This window comes from Vombatus ursinus, unplaced genomic scaffold (assembly GCF_900497805.2).
Source record: "Vombatus ursinus unplaced genomic scaffold, bare-nosed wombat genome assembly UNPS02014861.1, whole genome shotgun sequence".
In the NCBI taxonomy this organism is placed as follows: Eukaryota; Metazoa; Chordata; class Mammalia; order Diprotodontia; family Vombatidae; genus Vombatus; species Vombatus ursinus.
In genome coordinates, this window is record NW_020954639.1 from 7,076,540 (window position 1) to 7,086,258 (window position 9,719).

The window sequence follows — 9,719 nt, forward strand, 5'->3', positions numbered from 1 at the left end:
AGTTTAGGAATCAGGTCTTCTGACTTCCAGCCAAGAGCTCTTTTCACTCTATCATACTTGCCATAATAGCCCATTATGAATCTGTCACTCAACAATTTATATAAGCCTCTTTTGAATCTATTTTATATAATAGTAATAATCAGTAATAAAAATTGCTGGCATTTATTCTCTGCCTACACCACCTCTTAAAGAGCTTTGTGGATGTGCTTTGAACTGTGTTGTAGACTTTTTAAAAAAATGCATTAAACTTGTCTCCTTCAATCATCAGAAAGGGCACCCTCCAAAGCCATAACTAAGACTTTTTTCACTTGGGACAAAAACAGCTGCAGGGAGGGTGCCAGTGGTGTAAAGTATAATCCTATCACTCTGAAAGAAGAAGTGAGTAGTCCTTCAAAGTGGTGTGCTCCTCCAAGATGTCAGTCTCCATAGCAAAGCTCTGCTCATCCTGCCTTAGTTATAGCTCTCACTTCCCATCATTTTCATAGACTTTGTATCAGCCTTCATCTTTTCAGAGTAAATCATTGTAGTCTGTCCTCATAGGCAAATACTCTTTCCCCAGACTCTATATCCCCCATCTCTTTCCCTATCTCCTGTTCCACTAACCCTGAAAGGAGATATTTCTTTATCTCTCCTATATACCTGTAAGGAGAGTATCAGAATAAATATTATATGTAGAATTAACTAGGTTTTCTAATAGTTAAGCAATTCACAATGGTAATTTCCCCTAAGTATAAATCAAAGATTTTTCAGTGAGCTGCTTCCTGAATATTTCAATTTGAAAGACAATAGGAAGAAAAGAAAAATATTTGTAGAATTAATAGCAAAGAGCTCCTCCCAAAACCCTCTATTCTAACAAATCAGCCTTCATCCATTTAGAAGAAGCTCCATAAAGATGTCATCAGGACACACACCTCTCCATAATTCTCTCAAATATGCCAATGAAAAATTTACAATATTTTCCCCCTCTTTCCCAATACTTTCTGCTCTTCTCCAGGAATTGTCTCAGGGATCCAAGGCTCCCTATTCTTCATGCTGACCCATTCTCCTTTTAAATCATCCACGTTCTTGAAAATTTCTATAACTGGAATATCTATAAATTGAAAGGCATAGTTGATCAGGATTCATCTAAATACCCATTTACATTGCTCCCATAGAATTATTAATGGATTGAATTAATTTTAACTAATATTAATTCATGTGAAATTCTGGGACAACAAAAAGATTTGAACAATCCTCTAAAGTTCATTGTAATTAGATTTAGTAAAATCAAATCCACAAATATTGTCTTCCTCATTAAAAACATTATGCTAGGTGCTCTAGAGGACAAAGTACAAAGAAGTTTGAAGGCTTTCCCTCCCCCACCCTCAGCCCTTCAAGGGGCTTATGAACTAGTTAGAAAGACAGTGTGAATGTGTGAACTATTTAAGCAATAATTCAAGATGGTAAGAGATGTCATAACAATTAATTGCCAAATTAACTGTACAAACAATAAATGCTAAAAAAAAAAAAGTAAACGAGGAAAAACTGGATTATGTTTGAGTGGTCAGGGGAAAGTATTAAGGGAAACTTTTAAACTTATCCAAAGCCAAATATCAACAAAAAAAACTCTCAAGTAATAAGATTTTTTTCATAGGAATATACAATAATCATTGTGTTCATAAGGAGGACCCTAAAGGCCCTGCAAGATAATGAAAAGCTTTCTGGATCATAAAAACATATTAACTCTTCAGTTTCATTTTAGCATAAAAATAGTTTAATGTCTTTTAATTATTTAAAAATGTCATCTGCATATGGCATACATGATAATATTAACCTTGTAAAAGCCTTCATAATTGTCCCCAATCTATTGCTCCAATCTAATATAGAATCTTAGTTCCAGGCAGAACAACCCCTATCCCAGGAACATATAAACAAACGAATGAATGAATGGTCAAATAAATGAATGAATTAATAAAAACTAACAACCATTTAGCACAGGCCTGCACAACCTGCAGCCCGCCAAAGGATTTCAGATGGCCTGCAAAAAATGTAGAGGAAAACATTCTTTGTATATAGAGGAAATCCTTTGGCGGGCCCCAAGCCTCCCACTGGCCATAAGTGGCCCATGGGCCACAGATTATACAGGCCTGATGTAGCATTTTAAATGTAAAGAGTGTGTGTGTGTGTGTGTGTGTGTAAATACATATATATATATATACACACACACACACACACATATATATATATAAAATTATCTCATTTGATCCTCACAACAGTCCTGTGAGGTAGGTGCTATTATGATCCTCATTTTACAGATGAGAGAACTGAAGCTGAGGTTAATTAACTGACTTGCCCAAAGTCATGAAGCTAATGAGTTTTTGAGTCAGGATTCAAACTCAGGTCTTGCTAATTTCAAGTCCTTCGCTCTATCTACTGTGTCACCTAGCTCTTCCTTTTAGTCTCTACCTGTCCAAATCCCAACATTCCTTTAATACCTGACTTACTCGCTCCATGAAGGTTTCCTTGATTACCCCAGTCTCACAGATCTCTCACGTATAAATTCCTCCAGTGCTTCAAGTTGTCCAGAGGTATCAAACACATGACCCATGGCTTCATGAAGCCCAAAACCCTCTCAAGAATGGCCGGAACCAGATTAAAGTGTAATTGGGAAATATTTAACAAAATAAATAAAAATGCAATAAAATATTACATTTTAAAACTAAGTTAAAAAGCAGCTGACAGAGATCGTCATGTACAGATTAGTGGTCCCCATTTCTATTTGAGTTTGACACCACTGGTCTACACTACAGTGTGGTGTGGTATATAAAGTGCTCAACTTACAATCAGGACACTTTGGGTTCAGATCAGATCCTGTCTCTGACAATTGCTAATTACATGGTCATGATTGAGGTATTTAACCTCTCTGATCCTGCTTCCTCAACTTCAAAGAAGGATGATGATGATACCTATCATACAAACCCTACTAGATTTTTGTGAGATTCATCCATGAGATAGATAGAGTATTTTGCAAATTTTAGAGTACTGTATAAACTTTATTTGCCACTATTTCTTTTTCTTTTTGTGAGGCAATCAGGGCAAGTGACTTGCCCAGAGTCACACATCTAGTAAGTGTCAAGTGTCTGAGGCCAGATTTGAACTCAGGTCCTCCTGACTCCAGGGTTGGTGCTCTATCCACTGTGCTACCTAGCTGTCCCAATTGTTACTATTTTTAAAATGCAAACATGTTGTCTTTTATTTTATTTCAGAGACGTTGGTCTTTTCTTCCTCACTAGACTGCAAACCCCTTGAAGGCAAGAACCATTTCTTTTGCATTCTCTAAAACTCTTAGAAGTGTTTGTGACACCTAGTAGATGCTCCTTAAATACTGGATACTTGTTTAACTAACCAGAAGAACCCATTCCCTAATTATTCTGATTAAACTGGAGATTTCTCTATTAGCATTATTAGGATACCACTACAATGCTGCTAAATGGTCCTTCTGGTCTCATAAAAAACCAAACCTCTATAAAGGTAAAATTTATAAGCAGAAAGTGAAACAAAACCATACATTGATTTCACAAATAATTCTGATTTCTACATATCAGCATTGATTTTATAAGTTAATGCAATAATTCAATTCAACCACGATTTACTTAATGTCTATTCCGTGCAAAGCACTGTGCTAGATGTTGGGGGTGGGGGTGATAGTGGATAAAATTTAGATTAGATTGGTCCCTTCTGTCATAAAGTGTTCAGTCCACTTGAGGCATGATATATTATACAAAAACCTGCATTCAGATATTTCATTATAAAGGCATGAAAGGCACAAAGTGCTTTAGGAAATTTAATGGGTGAGGGTGTCATTACTGACAAAGGGGATCAGAGAAGGTATAATGAAATAGAAGGTATTTCATTTGAGTTTGAAAAGATGAGCAGGATTTCAGTAGGTGGTGGGAAGAAGGACCCAAGGAGAGGAACATACATGTACATATAGCTAATGGGTTTTTTTGACTGGAGCATAGCAACATAAGGGACCAGAAATATTAGAAAAGCTTGGAAAGGCAAGATGGTGCCAGGCTATGGAGAGCCCTGCATGACAGCTAAAGGAATTTGAACTTTACGAAGTGGGTAATTGTGATCCACTGAACTTTTTAAAGGTGACAGAAGGCAAATGAATCTGGGAATTTTTTGAAGGATGTGTCAAAGTCTCGGATCTAAATTTCTTTGAAATGAACCAAGAATGCTAGAGTTACTGAATCTGATTTTACCTTTACCTAAAAGCAACTTTTAGGAAAGGATGGAGATCTTTTTTTCTGATCACATAGCTGAACTCAAATCTAGTTCATCACCCGCCTTGTGGCATAAGGCCTGCACCTGCATACAACCAGATAGCTTTCTCTAGTCGTAGACTGACCACCTCCATATTCTCTCCCTCTCCTCCTTATACACGTTCATATTTAAAATAGTACTGTAGAAATAGTGCATATAAACATTGTTCAAGGATTTATAGGCTATTAACTGCAGGAGAGAATTCAGGAAAGAGGTTAAGGGGAGGGAGGCAAAAAGATTTCCTTCCCTCTATTTTTATTTTTTTTTAGGCAATTGGGGTTAAGTGATTTGCCCAGGGTCACATAGCAAGTAAGTGGCAAGTGTTTGGTCCGAAGCCGCATCTGAACTCAGGTCCATCCTGATTTCACAGCCGGTGCTCTATCCACTTCGCCACCTAGCTGTTCCCCTTCCCTCTATTTTTAGAATTCAGGTTGTGTGATCCTGGGCAAGTCATTTAACCTGTTTGCTTCAGTTTCCTCATCTGTAAAATAAGCTGGAGTAGGAAATGGCAAACTACTCCAGTATCTATACTAAGAAGACTCCAAATGGGGCCACAAAGAGTCAAACACAACTGAAACAACTGAATAACAAAAATAAAAACCTATAGCCCAAAGAGTAATCTTGTATATGAAGACTGAATGTGAGGATTGGTATATAAAAGAAGACTTCAGGGGGGAAACCAGGCATTTTGGTTGAGAGGCTGGTTTTTTGAAATGAAAATAGCGTTCCCACCGCAGCAGGCAGTTGTTAGAGATCTGGTCCCCTGGAAAATATAACAAGAGCCATTTACTAGAAGCTTAGCAGAATAGCAAAGCTTCAGAACAATGGTGAACATAGATTGCAACTGCTATCTAATGGAAGATGATAAGAGACACACACACACAATAAAAATTAGAACATAAGCACATTAAAAAGTACATGAAAATAAATTATGAAAATAAATAAGGGATATATTGCTTCCAAATGGAGGAGTTCAGGTAAAGTTTCTTGGAGGAAGTGGTACTTAAGCAGGGCTTTAAAGGCAGCATGGCATAGGGGATGGAGTACTGGACTGACCTCAGATCCACTTCTGACTATGTGACTATGTGACTCAGAAAAGTCACTTAATGTTCCTGAGTCTCCTCAGTTCCCTCATCCATAAAACAAGCTATTTGGATTAGATGGTCTTTAAGATTTCTCTCAGATCTGAATCTACGAACTTGGACTAGGAGATTTTTAAGTAAGATTTGGAACAGATGACTTGGATCATGGAAGGTCTGGAATCAAATCCTGATTGATTGATAACTGGTTTATTCTCCAACAACTTGAAGGCAAAGATAGATCAGACTTATTCCATTTGGTCCTGAAAACAGAACCAAGGCCAAGAGGCAAAAGTTGCAGTGAGGCAGATTTCAGCTAAACATAAGGAAGAACTTTTTTAACAACTAGAAATCTCCAAAAAATAAAATACCTGAGGTAGAGAGTTCCCAACAGCTAGAGGTGTTCAAGTTAGACAATATTTGTTGGAGATGTTTAAGAGAGGATTCCTGCTTTAGGCAGGGAGTAGAGGAAATGACCTCTAGAGCTCTTTCTTTTTGGTGAGGCAGTGGGGGTTAAGTGACTTGCCCAGGGTCACACAGCTAGGAAGTGTCAAGTATCTGAGGCCGGATTTGAACTCAGGTCCTCCTGACTCCAAGGCTGGAGCTCTATCCACTGCACCACCTAGCTGCCCCTTCTAAAGTTCTTTCCAAGCAAACAGTTTGTGAGTATAGAATATGATTTTATGAGACATTGAGCTACCCACCAATGGAATGTGCTTCTTCCTCACATAGAGAGCTCCTCATTACAGGAGGTATTCAAGCAGAGACTTTTATCCACTGGTAATTCCTTCATATAGTACTGAATTTTACTTCAGATTCATCCTATTTCAAATCAGCATTACATAACTAACCTAAAATAAATGTCATTCTGGAACCTCAGAAACTAAGCACCATTGACATATTAAATGGAGTTGATCAGACATATAATCAATCAATCAATTAATATTTATCAAGTGCCTACTATGTGCTAAGCATTTAGCACTTCCATATAACATATTCAAAAGCAAGGAAACAAAACAAGACTTACTCATAAAATTTCAAACAGATGTGTGACAGGAAGATTAAAAAAACTTAAGTTGGGGATGCATTTTATTAATGAAATCCTTTTTCCCCAGAAGGAGACCAGGTCATTAAGAAAATGTAACAGTAATGGGAAGACAATATTGCAATATGCCTGTGATTCAATTCCCAGTTCTAATAGATATTGAGTCATTGTAGCTCACTGGCAGGCCAGATTTGTGAAGTTATTAATATTATAAGCTTTTCTTTCCATAGTTAGAGGGGACTTTATTACCTACAGATCAAATCCTGTTACAAACTTCAGCAGGTGTCTATATTTAATTGAATTAATTGTTCTCAAGTACCTGAGACTTAAGAGTTCAGGTGTTTGCTCCATGTCATTCTAAGGATCAAACCACCCACTTGAAGAATGGACAGATTGAGGTTACCTTTTTTTTTTTTAAGTTTTGAAGTGTGCCAAAGTTTAGAAATGGCATTTTTTTACTTAAATTTCTCATTTCCAAACCTTACTGCAATTTATATCCAAGGCAATTTATATTACAAATTGCCTAATAAGTACAACATATAAAATCCCTCAATCATGGAACCCAATCCCATTAACTTTCTTTTTATTAAAACTCCACAGGGTCCAGTGGTGATTATAATAGACTCTTCTTTAACTCAGAGGTTTTTTATTTGTTTTTTAAAATAGTTCCACTTTGCTGGATTTATTTTTTAAGAGGGAAGAAGAAACCTTGTCACACACACCCCCAACTCTACCGTGTCCCAGAAAAGGCAGATTTTAGACATGAGTTTGTACAGTACAAAGTGAAGTCAGAGGAGTTGGTGACTGTCCTGTGACAGGCAGCTTAATGTAATGGACAGCATGTAGGCTGAGACTTGGGTTCAAATACCACCAAAGACACTTAGCTGTGTGACTGTGAACAAGTCATTGAATCTCTCAGAGGCTCAGTTTTCCTCATCTATAAAATGAGAGATAATGCCATTCCCACTTTCAAACTCACAAGATTATTTTGAGGAAAGCTCCTTGCAAACCTTAAAACATACAACTCTAAGCCATTCTAGTTCAATCTACTGAATTCAAGCAATGTAATAAATCACTATGATTATTCTGTTCCTACAAAAATGATATTTTCCTCATAACCAGTTGGGTAATTGAGGCACAATAAATTTATTTGTATCACTTCTCCCTTTACTTTTACAACCTTTACCATCTGAAAAAGGAAGGAAATAAGCATTTACAAAGGACCTACTATGTGCCAGGCACTGTGCTAAGTACTTTAAAAACATTATCTCATTTGATCCTTACAATGATTCTATGAGATAGGTGTCATTATTATCTTCATTTTACAGTTGAGAAAACTGAGGTAAACAGAGGTTAAGTGACTTGCCTAAGGTCTCACAGTTGTCTAAGGCTAGATTTGAATCCAGGCCTTCTTGACTCTAGACCCACCTGCCAACTACTGGAGTTGTGCATTATTTGTAATAGCAAATAACCCCAGTACCAACCCATACATCCAATGGCTAGGAATTGGGGGATGGCTAAATAAAGTTTGATATATAAGTGGAATGAAATATTATTGGGACATAAGAAATAGCAAAAATACAAAGAAATATGTGAAAATACATGAAATGATGCAGAATGATGGGGGAAACTATAATGACAATAATGATAATAACAACAGCCACAAAATCTGGGGGAAATAAGTAAAATTTTTAAAATTCCAAAACAGAAGCAGAAAGAAACAGGTCATATTTGTTATTATTTTACTCCAATATTCCAATGAGCCTGTGATCTCATGCCTATGGGGATGACCTCCAGTCATGCAGATCACAAACCATTCATGCCTGCCCATTCTGGGTGACTCTGGTCCATGTCATTCTGTAATTTCTCCATAGGGAGCTCCTCCAACAGGCTGGGAAACATCTTCATTTCTTTTGATACTGAGAGAAAACAAGCGGATCATACAGGTTGTCCATCACTCATTCCTTACTCTCACCATATAGTGGACTGTCTTTTCCTATCAATTGATTTCCTGTGACTCTGCCTCACTTAAATCCAATTCATGTACAATAACTAGCCTATTGACCTTGGCGTGTACTGCTTTATTTTTAAAAATTGTAAATAATAGAAGTTCCCAGGACACTGTATAATTATTTTTTTAAAAATTCTTATTTGTATATTTGAAGGCTTGTTTACATTGATGGTAAGTAGAGTAATAGAAAGTTGATTAGGGGTTGCAAGTCAAGATGTATAAAGGCTAAGATCTAGTAATACTTATTATGAGGGAAAATGATCAAATAAGCTGAAAATTCAGTCATGTGACTCCTATAATGGCAATAATAACAGCACTTGTTACAAAACAGCCTAACATAGTAGAGACCTCAAAGAAAGTGATAATTAGGTAGGTCACAGAGAGCCAAGAAGGAATCTATAAGTAACGTCAGCATAAGAGAGGTGTAAGAGGGCAGCTGGATGGCACAGTGGGTGGAATGCTAGGCCTGTTATCAGAAAGACTTGAGTTCAAATCCAGCCTCAGATTCTTATTAGCTGTGTGACCCTCAACAAGTCACTTAACCCTGTTTGCCTCAGTTTCCACATCTGTAAAATGAGGTGGAGAAGGAAATGGCAAACCACTCCTGTATCTTTGCCAAGAAAACCCCAAATGGGGTCCTGGAGAGTTGGACACGACTGAAATGATTAAACAACAACAACAAAAGGTAGCTGGGTGTACAACTGCTTTCGTGATGAAAAGGAAAACATGAAGTAAATCCTTCATGATTTGAGAATGACTGTGTTAACTGGGTTGAAAAGGACAAGATGCAAGAACTCCTTGGGATTGGTATCTTTAAAGATGAAACATTAAAAGGAAATCATGGATTCACAGTCATAGACTCTTCATACTGGAAGAGGCTTTGGGCGATGATCAAGCCCAACTTTCTCATTTCACAGATGATGAAACAGCTCAGAGAATTGAAGTGACTGAAATATGAGAAGCAACCCAAGATACTATGGAAAGAACACTGGGTTCCAAGTCTGACGACTGAGTTTAAATCCTATTTCTTCTACTTATGTCCTAGATATACTTCTCTGAGCCTCAGTTTTCTCATCTGTAAAATGAGAGGGTTGGTCTAGAGGTCTAAAGTCCCTTCTACCTCAAAATCTGTGATTGCATCATACATAGAGTATTTTATGCTTTTGGCAGTGTTTTCACACATATGCTCTCATTTTGTTCCTCACATCAACTCTATATTTCTTTCTTTCTTTCTTTCTTTCTTTCTTTCTTTCTTTCTTTCTTTCTTTCTTTCTTT